This window comes from Biomphalaria glabrata, chromosome 12 (assembly GCF_947242115.1).
Source record: "Biomphalaria glabrata chromosome 12, xgBioGlab47.1, whole genome shotgun sequence".
Taxonomy (NCBI): domain Eukaryota; kingdom Metazoa; phylum Mollusca; class Gastropoda; family Planorbidae; genus Biomphalaria; species Biomphalaria glabrata.
The window spans coordinates 16,352,954-16,375,197 of record NC_074722.1 but is presented as its reverse complement, the minus strand read 5'-3'; the positions used below and the strand labels follow the sequence as shown (position 1 = coordinate 16,375,197).

General features: G+C 35.4%; 1 protein-coding gene and 1 long non-coding RNA gene across 7 annotated transcripts in view; one reads left to right on the top strand and one right to left on the bottom strand.

The window, feature by feature from the left end:
- LOC106071414 (uncharacterized) overlaps nucleotides 1-21,877 on the bottom strand; it is a 58,232-nt gene extending 36,355 nt beyond the window's left edge. For 2 of the 6 annotated variants that reach the window (XM_056005144.1, XM_056005150.1), the window contains exon 1: nucleotides 21,705-21,876. The gene's annotated coding sequence lies outside the window, so the exon portion shown is untranslated. Of the gene's footprint in view, nucleotides 1-5,301; nucleotides 5,487-13,819; nucleotides 13,961-21,704 lie in introns of those variants that run through there. The other 4 variants (XM_056005149.1, XM_056005147.1, XM_056005146.1 and 1 more) reach the window with 4 other exon arrangements.
- Nucleotides 14,272-19,123, top strand: LOC106053850 (uncharacterized). The gene is made up of 2 exons (XR_001215322.2): nucleotides 14,272-14,406; nucleotides 18,565-19,123. It is a non-coding gene; the product is annotated as an uncharacterized LOC106053850 (long non-coding RNA).
- Nucleotides 21,878-22,244: the final 367 nt, after the last annotated feature.

Genomic DNA, 22,244 nt, shown 5'->3' with positions numbered 1-22,244 from the left:
CTATTTTTCAGGTTTGTGTTCACTAAGACTCAGACGATGACATATAAAGGGGACTAATTCAGCTTATATCACCACCTCAGTCAAGTACTATTTCTTTCCCTTGTTCGAGATACCAAACAAAATAATTTATTACCAAAAGTTAATTAACTAAGGAAATATGTGCCCTCTATAATTTACTCAGCAGCAGTGTGGACTGGCAGCGGCCATCACTTCAAAGCAATCTCTCCAGCGATGCAGATAGAACGAGGGGGATTCTCATTGAAACTCATCATCAGAGATGTAGATCTAATCCGTCACGTGTCACACTGCATCGTCTCTTGCCCTAGATCAGTGATGCCCAAAGTACGGCCCGCGGGCCAGAACCGGCCCGCAACGTGGTTCTATCCGGCCCGCCGAAACGTCGGCACAAAAATTAGAAAACCCTCCCCACTTCAAAAAGTTGACAATGTATCTTTGCCTTCGTTAGGCCCCTCAGTTTTTCTCTGATGGATTGGTACCATGACCTTTAACGAGTGTACGTTTATAAGTTTATGAATGGAACTCTTAATATCGAATCTACCATGAAAAGTGAATGGATCTTTTTTGTGGAACATGATAATAATCCAACATATTTGTTTTGTAAAGAAAGTCTGTCTGACTCCAAAATAACAACAACATCAGCATATACAGCGGTGTTATAAAACAAGTATGAAGGCCTTCTTGGTTTGAGCCGCGTATAAAAGATTAGTTAAACTACGCCTAGAGATTGGAGGATCGATTGGAATATTTACCAAAAAGAGACAAGAAAATAAGTTTTTGGTAATGGTACTACAATGTTGCTCCCATTTTAAGTAGTGAAATACGCCATTTTTTAGACGCGTAAAAAATGATAGACTTTAAATATCCAGTTAATAAATGTAAGTACTAGTTCCAATAGTTTCAAATAGTTTCAGGTGAATTTTGATTTCATATTTTGTACCTTTATGTTGATGTGGCCCGCCACACGCGTGTCGGAAGTTAAAATGGCCCGCAAGTCGAATTAGGTTGAGCATCACTGCCCTAGATTATGGGAGTTAGCTATACATTAGCGTGGCTTTCATTCAAGTGCTACTGTTTTTACCTGGAGAAGGGAGGGTGGGGCAGGTGGGTAATAGCGATATACAAAAGGGGGCGGGGCTTGGCCGAACTATTTACAAACAATAGACACAAGTTGCTTGAAACTTTCACCAGGTGTAAACACTGACAAGACAGACACAATGAAAATAGATGTGCCACGAATATGGAGGTCAAAGGTCGCATACAATCAACAGGAGTATAGCACATCTAATCACATGCTCTATAACTGCTATACAATCAACAGGAGTATAGCACATCTAGTCACATGCTCTATAACTGCCATACAATCAACTGGAGTATAGCACATGTAGTCACATGCTCTATAACTGCCATACAATCAACAGGAGTATAGCACATCTAGTCACCACATGCTCTATAACTGCCATACAATCAACAGGAGTATAGCACATCTAGTCACATGCTCTATAACTGCCATACAATCAACAGGAGTATAGCACATGTAGTCACATGCTCTATAACTGCCATACAATCAACAGGAGTATAGCACATCTAGTCACCACATGCTCTATAACTGCCATACAATCAACAGGAGTATAGCACATCTAGTCACATGCTCTATAACTGTCATACAATCAACAGGAGTATAGCACATCTAGTCACCACATGCTCTATAACTGCCATACAATCAACAGGAGTATAGCACATCTAGTCACATGCTGTATAACTGCCATACAATCAACTGGAGTATAGCACATCTAGTCACATGCTCTATAACTGCCATACAATCAACAGGAGTATAGCACATCTAGTCACATGCTCTATAACTGCCATACAATCAACAGGAGTATAGCACATCTAGTCACCACATGCTCTATAACTGCCATACAATCAACAGGAGTATAGCACATCTAGTCACATGCTCTATAACTGCCATACAATCAACAGGAGTATAGCACATCTAGTCACATGCTCTATAACTGCCATTTCATAAATATCTGCAGAAGTTAATAAATCTATAAATATCTAGAGCTACATAAAAGACAAAAGAAAAATGCTGAGTTCAGTGTCGTTTTGAACTTTAAGACAAAATGTTCACTCCAGTTTTGTGTTTTAAAACCCAACTTGGAAATGTCCATCTCAAGTTACAAGGTCGAACTCGAACATTGATTTAGCAATAATCGATCAATGCAAATCGTTGCTATCGATTGGCAGGTAACGATCCTTGTTAATGTATGGATTTATTTTATGTGTATTTGCGGGTGGGGGTGAAATTATGGATGGGAATATAATCCTAAATTCAGACTACGTTACAACAGTTCTACAATATACAATAAAACGTGTATGCCAAGACTCTTCATTGAGTGTGACTTCACCACATGTGCACACATTTTCTTGTATTTAGATTCGAACCCATGACATTCGGCTTGGCAACCAAAAAGGTCACCATGTTACATAACGAATTGGTGAAAGTACAATACATCACAAACCGTTACGTGCTCAGCCAAAGATTGAAAGAGAAAAAAATCTACAACTGTAAAGAAAATATACATATATACATGTAAGAAACTGTTACGGTCGTAGCGCAGCACGGTGTGCATGAATAATGGTGCGAATTTGTGTAATGAATGGAAGTGATGTTGAAAAGGGGAAGCCGGGAGAAATGGACAGGAAGAGAAATGAAATGTTCGTATTTACATAACTGGTTGTAATATTAAAGTATTTATAGAGTAATTACCTGAGAGTGTATTATTATTTCAAAGAGTCTTGTGTCGTAACAAGTGGCGCCCAACGGAAAAGGCAAGACCTGCGGTATATCGGTATCTAATTCCTGTCTACTGAGGTATTACTAGTACTACAAAGTGTAACAAAATCTCTAGATCTATTAAGATTGGGACAGTTAGCGTCATATAAATCTCTAAAGCTATGTACTAAACTCACTGGTAAACATAAACCTTTAGTTGAAACTTAACTAAAAACATTATTGCTGAATTAATCAATTGGAGTAACATTTAAACCTAGATTTATATCATTATAATTATTATGACGGTCAATTTTCTACATTCACCAATGTGAAAACGTCAGGGATTACCCACTGTATTTGGATGTGCTATGAACGGAAATTTGTACGATTAATAGCACTGCTGTGGGCAACACTAGTGAACTTTGACTACGGTGGAGAACAGTGCCTCTTTAGGACCAACGGATATACACGACTACGGCATATAGACAAACAACGAAAGACTCATATCACCGGCGGAGAATATACATTAGCATTGGAAGTTATACCAGCAGGAAGAAGAGTATTCCGGGAAGTAGATACATATTTGTATTGGAATAACATTAAACGTTTGGTTCATTACATTACATTTAGATATGAACATTGTTGGGTACAGGCATTAAGTATATGAGAATCAAATATATTTAATTGATATGGTCAGATAACTCGATAAAGAAAAAATACAAATGGCGGATAAAGCTGAGATAGTTGCTTTGAAAGAAGAAGGGAGACTATTGGAATTAGAAGGAGCAGAGCTGGGAAAATATGTACAAGAAAGATTAATAGAAAGAGAGAAACTAGTCAAGGAAAAGGAAATAGAGAAAGAGAAGTTAGCCATGGAAAAGGAAATGGATAAAGAAATAGAGAAAGAGAAGTTGGCTATCAGTAAAAAGAAATTAGTTACGGATAAAGAAATTGAGAAAGAGAAGCTAGCTACGGAGAAAGAAAGGTTAGCCATAGAGAAAGAAAAGTTGGAAATAAAAAAAGGAAAAGCTAAAGATGAAGGTACTGGAAAGAAAAATGAGGGGTGTTACGGTCGTAGCGCAGCACGGTGTGCATGAATAATGGTGCGAATTTGTGTAATGAATGGAAGTGATGTTGAAAAGGGGAAGCCGGGAGAAATGGACAGGATGTTTGTTGTTTGTTGATTTGAGGCACATCGGCACAATTTAGGCCATGTCGTGCCTGCATTCCCTTAAGGACTACTCTCTCTCTAAACAACAAGGGCCAGATTCTATACAGTAATATAATTAAAATTAAGGTCTATTCACAGTTAAAATAGTAAAGGTAGTAAAAATTTAAATATTTGGTAAAAATCTAATGTAAATAGTGCATGTTCACAAATTCAGAAATCAGATCTTCGTAGATAGCCCCACTTCCCGAATAAAGCCCAGTACCTTCCCAGGGTCGACATTATTAAATAGTGTTTTTAGATTAGTGGCTCTAAAATGTTTCGCCCTGACATCCTGGTATCTGGGGCAATCAACGAGGATATGTTCCACGGTGAGGCGAGAGTCACAGTACTCGCAAAGGGGGGGCTCCTCTCTCTTCAGTACAAAAGAGTGCGTGATGTAGGTGTGGCCAATCCTAAGTCTGGACATGGTTGTGCTACCACGCCTTGTCAGACCCTTAGATGTGGGCCGCCACCTGACATCCGCCACAATCTGCCTGAGTTTACTGTGAGTCTCAGCCTCCCATCGGTTCTGCCACTCTCGATAGGTGGCAGAGGCAATACTTTGTCTCAGGTCCGAGGAAATGGACAGGAAGAGAAATGAAATGTTCGTATTTACATAACTGGTTGTAATATTAAAGTATTTATAGAGTAATTACCTGAGAGTGTATTATTATTTCAAAGAGTCTTGTGTCGTAACAGAAACCTTGCTGGATCAATGTAAAGCAAATACATGTATACATCCATTCCTTTCATTCAAATCTAAATACTGTTTTGTTCATTCAAATCTAAATACTGTTTTGTTCATTCAAATCTAAATACTGTTTTGTTCATTCAAATCTAAATACTGTTTTGTACATTCAAATCTAAATACTGTTTTGTTCATTCAAATCTAAATACTGTTTTGTTCATTCAAATCTAAATACTGTTTTGTTCATTCAAATCTAAATACTGTTTTGTTCATTCAAATCTAAATACTGTTTTGTTCATTCAAATCTAAATACTGTTTTGTTCATTCAAATCTAAATACTGTTTTGTTCATTCAAACCCATTCATCTCAGTCTTTCAAGTCATTTTGTATTTAAAGTTTTGCTCATATGCCAGTAAGACTTTTTTTGTCTGCCTAGCCATATCAGTTTTTATTTCGTCTGCAGATATCCTATAGCCTTCATGCATGGACCATGAGACCTTCATCAAAGTATCAATCTTCCTAAGCTACTGAAAAAAATAATAAAATTAAAAAAAAAATAATGATGTGTAAAATAAACGTGTCGACTAAGAAAAATTCAGTTCAGACCTTAGTTACCAACTTACGGACTTAAGAGACAGTGCTTAACAAGAAGTGACTGGGTCTATCCAAAACACTTATATCGAGCCTCCACCCATTGACGCTACAACAGAGCCTACAGGAATGCCAACACAGTACCACAATAAGGCCGAGAGGACACTGTGCTAGCAACGTCCAACGTCAACTTTCTTTTCATATCAGACACACAAACATTTAGGGCTGGGGGAAAAAAGCAAAACTGTGGCCATGATGGAGAAATACCAACAATCAGTTGTCCCAATTTAGTTTCATATCTATATTTAGCAGATAAGCGGTTCTCACAGCCAGATACATTGCTTGTGCTAACATCTAGCTACGATGCATAATATAAATATTATATATATATATATAGATATATATATATATATCTAGATATAGATATATATCTAGATATAGATACATATATATATATATATATATATATATATATATATATATATAGATAGATAGATAGATAGATAGATAGATAGATAGATACTAGGGACCTTTTTTGTAATGTGAGAAAATGGTGAATAGAATATAGCGCTGCGCGCAATGAGGGACAGCACCGACCTCCAATTCGACAACTCCGACTAGCAGCAACACATTGTACCTAGTTACGTCCTGGTACTATGGAGGTTAACCCCCTCCCCTTCCCAATCCAATAAAAACCTAAAGCAAAACTTCAGTCACCAAATTTTATTTCGGTTACACCCTTGATGGGTACACCTATTACAAACTTAGAATGAAACAAATGTTTAGTTGTGAACGAGCTCTACAGACAACAACAGCCAATCTGCATGCCAACTACAAGTAATGCTTGATAATACAAAGCACATCAAGCTCATCCGACTAGATTTTTTAGTCTAAAGGAACACGCCCACATGACCAGAGTGTTTAGGGAGAACATACAGCTAGGCATTGGTCTCATAGGTGTACAGTAACGTATTCACACGAAAACATTATGCGTTGTGTCCTGATTAGATTTGCTCAACAAGAAAACTATAAAAGTACTTTTTTTAAAAGACAATACCTCCTATATACATCTTAGAGAGCTATTCTTTTGCTCTTATTAACTAATGATGTTAGATTTTTTCATATTTGAATACTTTTTACTCTCCCCCCTCCCCCGAAAAAAAAAATCCTAGTTAAACGAATGTGTAAATCTACTAAACTTTATAATATTCTAATGCTAGGCCTATATATATATATATATATATATATGCCTTTATTCTAGGCTTAGAGGACAGCGTGCAAAATGTTCTTAAACATTCATTTATTAAGACGTAATCTGTTCAAGAGAATTATTTTCTAGTCCTCTAGACAAATTTATTTTTTTCCCATAATTTGAAAACATATAACGCTCCAACCAGAGTTTTCTCAGGGTGGCCACCGAGCTAGTAATTCTTATCCCAACTGTCAAACTCATGGGGTTCTATGTTTCGCACACTCCGAATGTGTGACTTGAAGTAGTGTAATAATGATGAAGCCTACGTGTAGTTTACGAAGCCTGTGCGACAGATCCAAACAGAAAGCAAGGAGTCCAAGCTTTCTGTGCTCCTGTAGGGGACGAAAAAGGCAAGACTACACAACAAATACTAAACATGTTTGATGCTACCATTGCCAACACAACCTCCTCATATCACTTTGCTACTAATTAGAGGGTCGATTCTTGTACTTTGGTTGCTTCTAGACTCAACATGTACGCAATGAAATATACAAGGCGAGGGGAGACAAACATGACAAAATGATTAAGTTGTTGACAATGGGAGGTAACTCTCTCTACCTTCTTTGAACTTGACGTAACTGCAATGAAAAGATGGGAAGAAACAAGTGTAGAATGACTGTACACACACATGACAAGGTGAACACCTTTCTTTAGCATTCCCTCAGACCATCAATCAAATGTCAAACCAGGCGTTGTGTCCGGCAATGTTTTGACATTCATTTTGTTTCAATAACATCATGTTGAAGAAGTAAATGCATATACAACCGCTGAAGTGAAATTAATTATTGTACACAATATTGCGCATGTAAGGTAGTCCGTTAATGTGCGGAGAATTGTTTCATTTTTTAACATTTTCTACTAATGTACTAATTACTTGGATCAGAGATGCCAAAAATACGGCCAACGGGAAAGATCCGGCCCGCGACATGGTTCCATCAGGCCCGTCGACACGAAATTTAGCAAACTGCCTCCTCCAAAAAAAAAAAAAGATTGATCCCCAAGGATTTCTAATAAAATAGTTTCCAGTTAATTTCATTTCGTATTTATACCTATTCGTTGATGTGGCCCGCGATACGAGTGTCGAAATTAAAATGGCCTGCAGGTCGAATTAGGTTGGGCGTCATTGATTTGGATAAATTGTAGACCTACTACATTAATGTTGTTGTTTTTTAAAAAAAGGATTGATATGCAAAAATAAAAAATAAAAAGACAACATTGTACTAAAGTACAATGATTACTCCATATGCCCCTCGGAGAACTAAATAGACGCTTCTAGTTGAGCCACGCTTCTTTCTCAAATATTACGGTCTGGGGCTTTTTCAGTGCATGGGCTAAAGGTTTGGAACTCACTCCCCATTGAACTCAGACAGACAACATGCTACACTACACTTAGAAATAACACTAAGTCCTATCTGTTCCAAACTTTTTTTTAGAAGAGTTTGTCATTTTAATTCTCGTGTTTATCATTGAGCTATGTTAGCGCTTTATTTCTTAAATCATTATTGGTATTAGGTCTGAAGTGATAAATCCAATGAGCAAAAAAAAACATCAAATTGTAGGCAACATAAGTAGACTGATGAGGTATCCTTCATGATTTGTAAAAAGGTCCATAACAAAGACGGCATCCACAGAAGAAAATCCTGAGACTAACACATATTTAAAGAGCAGCTGGTTCTGTGTTGTATTCAGATCAATGGGCAGATTAACGAACCAAGATGTACGATTAAACAAAAAAATAAAATAAGTAGATAAAATAACAAACTTCATCCTCTTCATTATTAAACTCTGAGTCAAGCTTAAAGAGGTTCAAATCCTCTTCATTATTAAACTCTGGGTCAAGCTTAGAAAGGTTCAAATCCTCTTCATTATTAACTCTGTGTCAAGCTTAGAAAGGTTCAAATCCTCTTCATTATTAAACTCTGAGTCAAGCTTAGAGAGGTTCAAATCCTCTTCATTATTAAACTCTGGGTCAAGCTTAGAGAGGTTCAAATCCTCTTCATTATTAAACTATGGGTCAAGCTTAGAGAGGTTCAAATCCTCTTCATTATTAAACTCTGAGTCAAGCTTAGAGAGGTTCAAATCCTCTTCATTAAACTCTGAGTCAAGCTTAGAGAGGTTCAAATCCTCTTCATTAAACTCTGAGTCAAGCTTAGAGAGGTTCAAATCCTCTTCATTATTAAACTCTGAGTCAAGCTTAGAGAGGTTCAAATCCTCTTCCAAAGACCAATACAATGCACGTAAGACATACTCAAAGAGCGCGCGACTTCTCATACCTGGGCAGTCAAAAAGGATGAGATACAGTTGAAATACAGGCATGAAAGCTAGGTCTATGCACAGACAGCCAGGCAGACAACCCTAACCCAAACAATCTGTTCATTTTTCAAACAAACTAATTCGAATTGCTACGCTAAACTTTTGCCACATTCAGTTCCTTAGTTTGCTTACAAACGTTGACTTCCTTCCCCCTACGCACAAATTTGACAAGGGGAGAGAAGTTTTAATTTAGGTGAAGTTTTCATTTGTATTGTGGCCTCTATGGACACAGCCCCATTTAGCGTACGAACAAAAAGATACAGCTAACACGATTAGTGACCATAAGCAGTGATTCTCAAAAGTTTCACAGAGAGTCCTTAATGTAACATGAACAAGTGTAGTTTTCAGTTAGTCGTAATTATTTAAGATATCGTGATCTCTGAAGAAAAAAAAAACAAAACAGAAACACATCAACAAGGTTCTACTGCCTTGCCACATATCTCCTGCAATGTGCAGGTCACTGCAATGAATGTGCGAGAATCCTTCTGCGTTCCTTATAAAAACATTTTAGACAGCAAATAATTGAAACAAGGACTATAACATTGTTTTGTTAGTGAAATGGACCAAAGACCCTTCGATCATGTCTGGCCACAGACACATAAACTGGCCTACTAGGAGTACCATGGCACAACAATGTGAAGACATCCCTCTTGACTAATATCAAGATAGGAGCTCTGTCGTGTTATCTCTATCATAGAGAGAGACTCAAGACACGTGCTCTGTCGTGTTATCTCTATCATATATATATAGACTCAAGACACGTGCACAAACTGCCGTTAATAATCGCTGATTATGTGATAAGGTAAATGAATCATCTCAGAACACATCATAACCACTAGTGAACAAAATCTATATTTATAGAAACAACATTCATGAGCTAAAACTAGAGCCTCAGTCTGGACAGTCATCGGTATAATTATTTTATTTGTAATACATGTGTTGAAACATATTTTCCAGAATACCTATGTTCCCTTCACGGACAAAATAATATGTTCATATTCGTAGTCAAAGACTAAGACAAGCACACACTCACATAAACACACTTAGGCTACTCAAGATGACAGACGTTTTTGAAGGAACTTACTCAGAAAAGGAACTACTCCGCAGATAATCCTTCCAGCCACATTAGGGTGAGAAAACAAAGCTATCCCAACCTGCATCCCAATCCAAGAATCTCATTGGATGTTAACAATTAGACCTCAACCTAGTTCTTTCATCACAACTTGGGGCCAACCGTCTGCTATCAGTGGATTAAAACACTTCTTTCCAGCCTTCTTTCAGTCTCACCAATTATTCCCCCATAAAACTGTATAATGTCTTCTAGTTCCTAATGTCTTAGTCTAATCGATAGTCCCATTTAAATTGGCTCGATCAACAGGACTAGAGTCTCTCCTGGTGTATGGAAAGTGGCTTAATTGAATCTCACTAGACCTCTAACTACCGTTTTGTTGTAAGTGACCTATGCCATAGATTTATAGATCAGTGCCCAACGAAAGAAACAGACAAACCAAAAAAAGAAAAAACATCATAAGTCTATATTTACAATGTAATGGTTCTCAATACCATTAATTAGACCAAATAAACAATCAGTGGACACTTACTAAAACCGTATTTAAAGCTTCTGTCATAGCACTCAGTAAGAATTGGGCTTTAGTGATCCCGTCATAGCACTCAGTAAGAATTGGGCTTTAGTGATCCCGTCATAGCACTCAGTAAGAATTGGGCTTTAGTGATCCCGTCATAGCACTCAGTAAGAGTTGGGCTTTAGTGATCCCGTCATAGCACTCAGTAAGAATTGGGCTTTAGTGATCCCGTCATAGCACTCAGTAAGAATTGGGCTTTAGTGATCCCGTCATAGCACTCAGTAAGAATTGGGCTTTAGTGATCCCGTCATAGCACTCAGTAAGAATTGGGCTTTAGTGATCCCGTCATAGCACTCAGTAAGAATTGGGCTTTAGTGATCCCGTCATAGCACTCAGTAAGAATTGGGCTTTAGTGATCCCGTCATAGCACTCAGTAAGAGTTGGGCTTTAGTGATCCCGTCATAGCACTCAGTAAGAGTTGGGCTTTAGTGATCCCGTCATAGCACTCAGTAAGAGTTGGGCTTTAGTGATCCCGTCATAGCACTCAGTAAGAGTTGGGCTTTAGTGATCCCGTCATAGCACTCAGTAAGCGTTGGGCTTTAGTGATCCACTCGACTAACGGGGAGAAAGATCGATTATTTCATTTAACCATATTTTTTGTTTACAATTGCATTCTCTTCATGGGTTCAAAAAGATGGAAACTGGATGGACGGGTTTTTCGAAAACAGCTATAACGATTTTCTTAGAAATTCGACAGATTATGTATATCTTTGGAAAATAAAAATAAATACTTAATTGGCCACACAGTGAAAACTCTGGTTTGACCGTTACAAATAATGTTTCAAAATACATGCATTATCATTTGAAAATTAAATTTGGCTAACGTTGGTTTCTTTACACGGCTTCAGCGGGAATTCCCGCAATCAGCTCAAGTGTTTCTTTGTAGTCAGCCATTTTCACAATTTTAACGTATTTTCTCAAAGTTTTTTTTCCCCTCAAGAATTGGAATTTGGTCTTAACGTATCATCATAACTCCGTCTCTCAACTAAATGTGTAATGAAGAAAGCTGTTTAATTACAAATTACATTTAGTCCTATCTATTTTGTGTGGACTTGTGGGGAGAGGATGGAACTGGGAGTAGGTTTCCGTGCTGACCTCAGGCTGTTTGTATACACACAGCTCAGTTCGAGTCGGGATTCGAACTATAGCCACCTTGATGGGTAACTGAGCGGGTTATGCCTCCAAGCGACACATCCACATTAAACCAACACAGCATGCGCACATCGCACTTTGAATACATTGTTATAAATGAAAGCGTAAACAAAGACATGTTGTAAGTCACTTATTAAAGGCGCATATCAAATTGGTTTGTCAGCCTGGAAAGAAGTAATTAACCCTTCACACTTTTTTTTTTCTTCCTACGGTCCTTCTTCACCGCCATCAGGCCCCAAGCAATCATTGATCGTTGAAAGCAAACTAATAGAAGAGGAGATTGTGAAAAAGAATGGAGGTGACAGAAGTGGGGAGGGGGTCTAGAAACTCCTCATTTGACCAGACCAACAATGGCGAGAGATAACTTACTCTATTCAGAGAGAGTAACCTAAGGTTGACACGACCTAGTCAATCATCTCATCGACGACCCCACTTCCAGCATGCAACAGATGTCCACAGATACACCCACCCCGTTGTTTGCTTACACAATCAATATTTCTAGTTTGTCACTGCCGGAGTCACGTGGTACGGTGAGAGCCATTATTATCACAAAGTCCTGAGAGATTCACCAACCACCTCTACCAACACTGATAACTTGTTACAATCACAACAGCAACATAAGCCTTATGCTAAAGAATGTACATTTTGGGAATAACACAGACATTTGCTCCACACCCAAACTTGTTCCGTTTGTGTTGGGGGTGACCCATATTAGAATATACGTCCTTCATTAGCCCCCCCCCCACACACACACACACCTAAAAGAAACTAGAAGTGACGAAAAATAGAGTTGTTGGGGTTTCTAAGAAATGAATGTTCACATTTGTCTAGACTAGAGTCACACCATTAGACAAGTCATTGAAATTCTGGACTTAGACACAAATAACGGCAAATTTCCCAGTCCAAATGCTAAGATAAATTCACATAAGTGCTTTCTTTTTTACTTTCCTATTGTCATTATAGAAAGAAAATGGTACCCTGGAATAATCAGGAAAACCTATGCCTTAGTGTAGTTTTAAGTCTTTAATTAACATGTAGGAGTAGACATTGTATCCTTTCCAAAAGACATGCAGGTCAACAAAAGAAAAATGGAAAATCAAGTCAATAAAAGAAATATTAAAGAAAGTTTTTTTTATTAAAAACAAACATACAATGAAAAAAAAGGTGAAAATGAACATAGGTCAACTAAAGAAAGATCAAACAGAACGAAGGTCAACTAAAGAAAGATCAAACAGGACGTAGGTCAACTAAAGAAAGATCAAACAGAACGTAGGTCAACTCAAGAAAGATCAAACAGAACGTAGGTCAACTAAAGAAAGATCAAACAGGACGTAGGTCAACTAAAGAAAGATCAAACAGAACGTAGGTCAACTAAAGAAAGATCAAACAGAACATATGTCAACTAAAGAAAGATCAAACAGGACGTAGGTCAACTAAAGAAAGATCAAACAGAACGTAGGTCAACTAAAGAAAGATCAAACAGGACGTAGGTCAACTAAAGAAAGATCAAACAGAACGTAGGTCAACTAAAGAAAGGCGGAAAGACTGAACTAAAAGTTAAAGCATATGAAGGAACATTCTATTTCCTCACCCCCCCCCCCTTTTCCCCGCCATATATTTGTGTTCAACACCCGAATTGTTACAGTGTCTTATGGCAATCGATTTTTTTTTATAATTGCTTCATTTTAATTGTTTATTTGTTTGTTGTTTTTTGTTTTTGTTTTTTTTTTTGCTAGTAGAAAGTTGGAGTAGAAAAAAAGACTAAACCATAGAGCTATATAAGTAAAAGAATTCTTTCAGAGTCTGACATTTTTAAAAATGAATTTACTTAGACCGTCTTACACGTTACAAACCCAGGAAAATTGTAACGAAGCAGGGTAACAATGAGAAGAGCACATCATAGAATGTACTGGAATTAAACTGGATGAGACTTGAAGATAGAAGCCATGTCACTGGTCTACAAGACCTTTGATGTGTCTTTTGCTGAATTCCCTTAATACCAGGCACTCGGTATAAAGACGAACGTACATCGCTGGTATAGCGTTAGTGTATGTTTTCTGCATCATTCCTTCACTTTTCAACAATAGATAAAACTATATTGAACTTTGTTTTGATTTGGGTGGGGGAGTGATTGCATATTAAATAGTTGTCTAATTAACGAGAGCTCACTTACTTGATATAAGAAAGATCTATGTTTATATATGGACAAAATCTCTATCTAGATCTACACGCGATCTAGATCTAGATCTCTAGCAGTAGTACAGAAGTTGTTATTCGAATGTAAACAACTGAACAAAAAATAACACACACCAATAACATCGCAAGATAACAATGGCCGGAGAAATTCCTTTAGGAGGTTATCTCCACATACCATTGAATAACGAATGCATTAAATAATACACAGCACGTCACGCTGTCCTTTGCACTTCAAAAACAAACTACGAGGCGTCCATCTGTGGCTAGGTGTGTCTGCATCGCATGTGTGTGTATGTGTCTAGAGACCAGCTCGCGGGGAACACAGCAAAAATATTCATTCTTGAGATCAATTAGATCGGCGCATGTCTGCCTGTGTGATTCACTTGCCACTGGTGATGAATCGATGAACACGCCCCACTAGCCCCGCCCCACATTAAGTTTGATTTCTAAACGATTTGGTATATTGTTTGTTTTTGGTGTCATTTTATGTGAATTAGAAGTCTGAAGGTGATATGTATCATTATAGGTAAAATAAAGGTGTGTAGAGGATATGCATCATTATAGGTGAACTGGATGTGTGAACATGATTATGTATCATTCTATGTGAATTAGAAGTCTGAAGGTGATATGTATCATTCTATGTGAATTAGAAGTCTGAAGGTGATATGTATCATTGTATGTGAACTAGAAGTCTGAAGATGATATGTATCATTATAGGTGAACTGGATGTGTGAACATGATATGTATCATTCTATGTGAATTAGAAGTCTGAAGATGATATGTATCATTGTTTGTGAACTAGAAGTCTGAATATGATATGTATCATTGTTTGTGAACTAGAAGTCTGAATATGATATGTATCATTATAGGTGAACTGGATGTGTGAACATGATATGTATCATTCTATGTGAATTAGAAGTCTGAAGGTGATATGTATCATTGTATGTGAACTAGAAGTCTGAAGATGATATGTATCATTATAGGTGAATTAGAAGTCTGAAGATGATATGTATCATTGTATGTGAACTAGAAGTCTGAAGAGAATATGTATCATTGTATGTGAACTAGAAGTCTGAAGATATGTATCATTATATGTGAACTGGATGTGTGAACATGATATGTATCATTCTATGTGAATTAGAAGTCTGAAGATGATATGTATCATTGTATGTGAACTAGAAGTCTGAAGATGATATGTATCATTCTATGTGAATTAGAAGTCTGAAGATGATATGTATCATTATAGGTGAACTGGATGTGTGAACATGATATGTATCATTCTATGTGAATTAGAAGTCTGAAGATGATATGTATCATTGTATGTGAACTAGAAGTCTGAAGATGATTTGTATCATTCTATGTGAATTAGAAGTCTGAAGATGATATGTATCATTATAGGTGAACTGGATGTGTGAACATGATATGTATCATTCTATGTGAATTAGAAGTCTGAAGATGATATGTATCATTGTATGTGAACTAGAAGTCTGAAGATGATATGTATCATTGTATGTGAACTATAAGTCTGAAGATGATATGTATCATTAAATGTGAACTAGAAGTCTGAAGATGATATGTATCATTGTATGTGAACTAGAAGTCTGAAGATGATATGTATCATTAAATGTGAACTAGAAGTCTGAAGATGATATGTATCATTGTATGTGAACTAGAAGTCTGAAGATGATATGTATCATTAAATGTGAACTAGAAGTCTGAAGATGATATGTATCATTATAGGTGAACTGGATGTGTGAACATGATATGTATCATTCTATGTGAATTAGAAGTCTGAAGATGATATGTATCATTGTATGTGAACTAGAAGTCTGAAGATGATATGTATCATTAAATGTGAACTAGAAGTCTGAAGATGATATGTATCATTAAATGTGAACTAGAAGTCTGAAGATGATATGTATCATTAAATGTGAACTAGAAGTCTGAAGATGATATGTATCATTGTATGTGAACTAGAAGTCTGAAGGTGATATGTATCATTGTATGTGAACTAGAAGTCTGAAGGTGATATGTATCATTGTATGTGAACTAGAAGTCTGAAGATGATATGTATCATTGTATGTGAACTAGAAGTCTGAAGGTGATATGTATCATTGTATGTGAACTAGAAGTCTGAAGGTGATATGTATCATTGTATGTGAACTAGAAGTCTGAAGATGCTATGTATCATTGTATGTGAACTAGAAGTCTGAAGATGCTATGTATCATTAAATGTGAACTAGAAGTCTGAAGATGATATGTATCATTAAATGTGAACTAGAAGTCTGAAGATGATATGTATCATTAAATGTGAACTAGAAGTCTGAAGATGATATGTATCATTGTATGTGAACTAGAAGTCTGAAGGTGATATGTATCATTAAATGTGAACTATAAGTCTGAAGATGATATGTATCATTGTATGTGAACTATAAGTCTGAAGATGATATGTATCATTAAATGTGAACTAGAAGTCTGAAGATGATATGTATCATTGTATGTGAACTATAAGTCTGAAGATGATATGTATCATTAAATGTGAACTAGAAGTCTGAAGATGATATGTATCATTAAATGTGAACTAGAAGTCTGAAGATGATATGTATCATTAAATGTGAACTAGAAGTCTGAAGATGATATGTATCATTAAATGTAAAATAGAAGTCTGAAGGTGATATGTATCATTAAATGTGAACTAGAAGTCTGAAGATGATATGTATCATTAAATGTGAACTAGAAGTCTGAAGATGATATGTATCATTAAATGTGAACTAGAAGTCTGAAGGTGATATGTATCATTAAATGTGAACTAGAAGTCTGAAGATGATATGTATCATTAAATGTGAACTAGAAGTCTGAAGATGATATGTATCATTAAATGTGAACTAGAAGTCTGAAGGTGATATGTATCATTAAATGTGAACTAGAAGTCTGAAGATGATATGTATCATTAAATGTGAACTAGAAGTCTGAAGATGATATGTATCATTGTATGTGAACTAGAAGTCTGAAGGTGATATGTATCATTAAATGTGAACTAGAAGTCTGAAGATGATATGTATCATTGTATGTGAACTAGAAGTCTGAAGATGATATGTATCATTAAATGTGAACTAGAAGTCTGAAGATGCTATGTATCATTGTATGTGAACTAGAAGTCTGAAGATGCTATGTATCATTGTATGTGAACTAGAAGTCTGAAGATGATATGTATCATTATAGGTGAACTGGATGTGTGAACATGATATGTATCATTGTATGTGAACTAGAAGTCTGAAGATGATATGTATCATTAAATGTGAACTAGAAGTCTGAAGGTAATATGTATCATTGTAAGTATACTAGAAGTGCGGTCTAGACAGAATAAGTAGCAAAAATTGTAAACTCTCACAGTTCTTATGTTTATAGACTGATATTGAATTTTTTTCAGTGGATTTTTTTAAAATAGACTTCTATTGTGTATTCTAACTATTTTTAACCTAGAATACTGTGTGGGTTCATTATTTCTATGTGGATTATGAAGTTGTATGCAATCCAAGCTGACCTATTTTGTTCTTTAGATTTGATTGTTTGTATGACTAAGTCTGTAAATATTTTCCCCAAATTAAATTGCAAAATGAGGTAGTTTTGTGACTACTTCAAAAATAGCTAAATTGAAATTTCATTTAAGATTAAATTCAAATTGTGTTTTGAGTTTCCTCTAGATTAGAATTAGAGTTAGTTATATATCACTCTTTTTTTAGCGGCCCCCGAAAGGGGAAAAGATGCTATTAGTTTTGTGTGAAATGTCTGTCCATCCCGTTTAGATCTCGTAAACTAGAAAAGATAGTAAAAATCTGACATCATAATATTTTAGTCCATTCAAAGTTCTGATGCAACTGCTTCTTTTTTCTTTTCTAAAAGCGAAAAATCTAATTTTTTAAATCACTTATGCAAGCAGTTTTTTCATAAATATACACCACTTTTACAACTATTCACTATTAATAGTAGCAAATATGCAAGGCTCTTTAGTAGGGGGGATATCCATTTACCATATTTTTAACACATTTATGCAAATGGTTTTAGACTTTTTGTTAAAAAATCATTTTTTTTTTTACATTTTTATTGCTACATTATGCAAGTTCTGTCCTACTAACTACTAAGTTTACCCATTAATAATGTTTACTTTTTTTAAGAGAAAAAAAGCTATTTAGTATGCATATAAGTTGGACATAATTTAAAACAAGAATTAATAAATAGGTTTTCATATTATCTCGTGAACTGCAGTGTTGCACTACAATGAAAGGAATTTATTTTTTTTACAAAAATGTTTTTTTTTCTTTTTTTTTTTTTTGAGGATTTGAATAAGAGATTGACCCTTTACAAAACAATTAGGTCAATTAAATATTCATTATAAGACATCAGTTAGGAAAGGTTCGCATTTAATTTGACATTCACTTTCACTTATCCTTTGGTCTGCTGGACCGCTGGGGCACCACACATGATCTGTCAACCTTCTTTCTCCATTCCTCTCTGTCATTTGTCTTTGATAGAATTTAATGCTGAAGTTCTTTCTGAAAATATTGCTAACCGGCCTTTTTACCCTCCTGGGTGGACCAATTAGGGGGCCGATTTTGAGTTTGTGTTTCCACACAAACTGTCTTTGTAACCTTGTTTTTAACTAGTTCTAAGTCTTGTTACTAAAAGATATATAAACTAATGGAAATGTCTTTGATTCCCCAGATTTAAGATGAGTGTTTCACCCAGTTGTGACCAGCATATTTTGTGACATCTAAAGCAGACAAACTAATTGTCTGACATGGGTCTCTATAAGTTTTTTTCTGTGCCTATCTTTTACAAGGGCTTTTCCTTAGGCCACAAAAGTGTGTCCTGCAGCCTTGATGAGAGGAACAGTTTCAATACATTTTAAGCCAAAATCATATAATATCAAAAGTGGAAATCAAGTCTACTGAGCAAGACAGATCTAGACAACATTGGGTCTGCATCTAAGCCTGTTGCTGGGGACTTTTAAGACCTCTGCCTATCTGCAAATAGCTATGAAGGAAACTCAAAGCTCAATAGTCCCAAACACTCCTAAAGAAGAGAGCAATGTTATAACCTTGCCTTGCATACCACTATTCAAGTTAGTGCAGAAGTTACACTCCAAGTTGTGCATTGTGAGGAACTAGGCTAGAGATTAATGTTTGATATTAGAGAGAAACAATGGAGTTCAGCCCAAGTCTAGGGCTTGTGAAGAAGCTATGTGCTAGTGATGTCCTGTAAATAAACACCTGTCCTTGTTGAGTTGCCTTCCTTAGGTTTTGTTACACTATATTCAATATTAAATATATTCAGTTCTAGAACTAGATCTAGACCTATGAGTATGAACAGTATAAATATTGATAAGTATACTCTAGGCTTAGTTAAATTTAGTTTAGAGGCTTTGCCGGTTTGTTTAGAATGATAAGATAGAATTACATCTATAAATATAACTAGAATTAACTATATATCTATATTTTATATTATTATAATATTAATTATCAAATACTAAAGATCTAGATCTAATAATAGATAGATTCTATAGAGTATAATTATAGTCTCAAAATTGACACTAGCAGCTGGGAAAACATGGCACTGGATAGATCCATATATATGTAAAGCCAATAAAGCCAACATAAAGGCAGGATTCTAATTGCAGATGCCATACTAAACATTAGTAGAAAGAAGGGTGAAAATGCAACGGTGCCTGGTGATTAAATATGGCCAACCTTTGACCGTAGCTGTGCATCAAGAAGTTGCAAAGGGAAAAGATAGTCTCTCGAGATGTAAAATGCCACAGAGAGTCAGAAATACAGAAATCTAGATCTAGACTAGAATTCACTAGATAAGTCTAGATCTAGACTAGACTAGACACTAGAGTCTTGACTTATCTAGACTCCAGAGTCTAGTCATCTAGAGTTCTAGACCTATGCCTATACTTATTCAACTTATAATATTAGGCCTTAATACTAAAAAACTAATAGATCTCGATTGAGTTAATAGTTATTCGTTGTGATTTATAAAGTAAATTAAAAGTTTACGACACTTATTCAATTTTAAGTTTTTGTAGTTTCTAAAGTCTAGAATTCTAGATCATATTAGATGAAATGTAGATCTACTAGATCTCTATGTCTAGATATAGAATCTACTACAATCTGGATCTCTAGTTATTCTACAACTAGTAGGCCTACTTTCTAGACTCTAGACCTAGATTATAGTATAATTAATACTAATAATAGACTATACTACTATATCTAGATCTATATAGTCACATAGTCTATATACTTAGATCTATACTCTATACGTTATAAGTTATAAACTAAATAAAGTTAGTTCTAATAATTAATAATATTGATTGTATTGAATATTGATAAATAAAGTTAGTTCTAATAATTAATAATATTGATTGTATTGAATATTGATAATAATAAGGCTACAACTATAATAATAATAATAATAATAATAATATGAATACATTAATTGAGAGTGATTTTTTTTATTTTAAGATATAAACTAGTTGTTTGTTTGGGCTCAGCATACATGGAAGATCTATGTCTATGAACTCTATCATGTATAGATCTAGATCTAGTATTAAAGTATAGGGCCTACTAAGGGCAATTAAGGCTAAGGCTATAACTAAGTATAGTCAAGTCACACTCACAGTATAATCACATAGTCACGACATAGTGACAAAGTCTATCTAATAGTCTAGATTCTAGATCTAGTTACTAGTAAAGTAAATTTGGTTATAGATCTACTTTTTTTTCTCTATAAACTATATAATATATAATATATATTTATATATTATATAGTAATATTGTTTTTGCTTTGTTTTACATGTTTCGGATGTTCATTATAGGTGAACTGGATGTGTGAACATGATATGTATCATTGTATGTGAATTAGAAGTCTGAAGATGATATGTATCATTGTATGTGAACGAGAAGTCTGAAGATGATATGTATCATTCTATGTGAATTAGAAGTCTGAAGATGATATGTATCATTATAGGTGAGCTGGATGTGTGAACTTGATATGTATCATTCTATGTGAATTAGAAGTCTGAAGATGATATGTATCATTGTATGTGAACTAGAAGTCTGAAGATGATATGTATCATTCTATGTGAATATAGTTTACTTCCTAGTCCAAACCTCTCACAGGACGACGGGGGATGGGAGCGGGCAGGGTTTGTACCCTCAATAAATCCAAACGACAGTCCAGCGCGCAAACCACAGGACCAGGCAGCCACCCAATTAAATATTATTTAATAAAATATACATACACTTGATACACATACTCAGATACTTACATAGTAATTAGTCATTAGTATATATTATTATAATATTACTAGAGAGTCTTCTCAGTCTAGATTACTGTACTGTAACTGAGTGATTACTCTAGACTAGTAGTGAAGTCTACAGTCTAGTGACACTCTAGTAGTTAGTAGTCTAGACTCTAGCCTAGATTCTAGATCTATGTTGTGTATGATGTATCATGTATGTCTATTGGCAACTATTGCTACAGCCTATTATTATAGCAGCCTATACTAGTCTATAGCCTAGGCCTAGCCCTAGGCCCTAGGTATAGATAGCCAGTATAGGCTCAGTCCTCAGTTACAGTATATTTATAAATTTATACCATTTATAGACTGTCTATAATTATAGTATAATTAAGTATAGGTAAGGATAGATAGGCTATCGCCTATTCCCCTATTCTAGTGAGTGATCTAGTAAGTGCTTACTATAATAGTTCAATTACAAACAATCATGAATTTAAATGAATAACAATTAAATTATTAATTACAAACTTTACATAAACTTAGAATCTAGTAAGTTACTTACTTGAAGAATTGAACAGCCGCTAATTAGACATCTAGATCTCGGAGTCTACTTGCTTTTAAATTAATTAGATTTTTAAAATAAAAAAAAATAAGATCTATTCTAAAGATCTAGATTCTAGCTTAGCTCTAATCACTCTAAACTCTAACAATAAATAATAAGTCTAGTCTAGATATGATTAATGTAAACAAGAAATAACACATCAGACCACTTGCATATATACACATCTAGATCTAGATTCAAAGTACACTATTGCGGAGATTCGCCTTTTTCTATTTCATCATTTATTTATTTAGAAAGGGTTTAGACTCTTAGAGAAACACTGCTTGGTAAGTTGGTAGACACTGATTTTTTGTAGTCAGGGGTATTATACAGAAAGCAACTAAGACTACTTGAACGCTTTGGCCAAAGATGCTTGCGATCCATCATGGACATACGGTGGCTAGACCGCACTACAAAAAGCGATGGATTGCAACGCCGGTATGCACAGCATAGAAGGACTAGGCTACTTGTGGTCCAACAGTACCCATATAGGTTCCTTGT